This window comes from Apodemus sylvaticus, chromosome 1, assembly GCF_947179515.1.
Source record: "Apodemus sylvaticus chromosome 1, mApoSyl1.1, whole genome shotgun sequence".
Taxonomy (NCBI): domain Eukaryota; kingdom Metazoa; phylum Chordata; class Mammalia; order Rodentia; family Muridae; genus Apodemus; species Apodemus sylvaticus.
The window spans coordinates 18065892-18067875 of NC_067472.1; positions in this window are offsets into that span (position 1 = coordinate 18065892).

Sequence of the window (1984 nt, forward strand, 5' to 3'; positions counted from 1 at the left end):
AGTGGGCTGGAAGAAGGCCAAAGATGAGCTCTTGAATAGAGTTCTGTTCAAGGCTACCAGAAAAAAAGGAGACACAACAAAGGGGGAGACAGACAGACAGACAGACAGACAGACAGACAGACAGACAGACAGGAGAGAGAAGGAGGGAGGGAAGGAAGGAGAATAGAGCACCAAGTCTGATGAAGTACCAGCCTTCTGAAGAACAGAAAGCCCATCAAAAGACAGAAGGTTGCAGAATGTCACAGAAACCGAGAAATGGCAGAAGGCTATCGGATTCGACCAGAGCAGCAAGCCCACCCTAAATTGGATGGGGCTGTGAGTTCTTTTCTCTTTGCTCTGACAAAACTTCAGACAGGAGCAATGTAAGGGGGGAAAGGTTTATTTTGGTTCACAGTGTGAGAGGGCAGTCCTCCAGGGTTGGGAAGGGTGGTGGCACCAGTTTGCCTAGCTGGTCACAGAGTCTGCAGTCCGGGATCAGAGGCTGATGAAAGCGCAGGTGAAAGTTCTACTTTTTATTCATTCTGGGATCCCCTTAGTGATGGTGTTGCTCACAGTCAGTGTGGGTCTTCTTTCTCCATTTAAAACTTCTAGGAATCCTCCTTAGAGACATAGCTGGAGGTATGCTTTGTTAATGATTTAAATCTTGTCAATTTAGCTACATTACATGTAGTTGGTTTTGGGGGTAGGGTGATTAAATTGGTGGACTATGGATGCGGAGAAGTGGATACAGATGGATTCAGATGGATACAGTGAGCAACTGCCTTTGCCAAAGCGACCTGCACCTGTAGTTCCAGCCCCTCAGGAGTCTGGGACAAGAGGATTGATTATTCAAGTCCAGGAGTCTGAGACCAGCCCAGGCAAAACAGAGAGACCCTACTTCAATAAATGAACTATTAAACAGAATGAGCTAAAGTTAAATCCCTCTTGTACTGTTGTAATTGTGGAGAACCGGTCAGGTTCCAGAGATCCGTGGGGAGGAGCAGGAAGGGGGCGTGGCTTGGAAACAGTGGCAGAAGACTGACTGCAGTTGCTCTCCTGGATAAACTCAGCGCTGACAGGGTGGACTTGAAAGTTTTGGCTGCTCCTAAGAAGCAGCCTGATAGCACAGAGCAGACACATGGCCACTACCTGGCTGTGGGTCCTGATTGCACTACAGATTGGCTCCGTGACTTTTCACAGTTTACTTCATGCAGGTCTGCTGCAATTTCCTGGAAAAGTACTTTGATTCTCTTCACAGTTACAATTGTTCACTTATTAAAATAGCAATTTTGCCACTCTGTCACCCCAGGATTAAGTTAACAGTGAATTCTAATAAAACATCAATGACTAGGGCAAATACTGAAAGCGCTTATTTTTTGAAGAGAAAAATATTACACCCCCCCCCTTTTCTTGGGACTGAGCCCGGAGATTCCTGTATGGTGGACAAGAAGTGCTCTGCCACTGAGCAACACCTTCCCAAACATTTCCTTAGTTTTGTTTGTTCAGTTTTTAGATACGGGACTTTACTCCTTAGTTCTGTTTAGCCTTGAACTCCTGATCCTCCTGCATCAGCTTGTCCAGCACTGGGATTACAGATGTGCACCACCACATTGTCAAGGTGGACTGAACCACTGACAGGGTCTGGCTAAGGATCCCTCCTTTAAGCCTTCAGTGGGAATGCTAATACTATCACCAGAACCAACAGAGCCTAGATTCGGGCATAGGTCATGCTGATCCTGTTTCCCATTGTTGGCTAATCTACCTTGCTCATAAGGAGCAAGAAGGTTATATTTTTGTGTTGGTTTTTGTTTTTTTCTGTGCCCCTTCCTGTCCCTTAATGTGGTGCACCACCCATTTCAGAGTACAGTTTCTCTGTGTCGTCTCTATTTTATCCTTTCCTTGGTCCCTCCACTGATGGTGGAGACTTTATCAGAATTTTTCCACCACACTCGCTGGGTCATTGGAAATACTTGCTCACCACCAGGCCAGCCAACTGCTGAGGAAT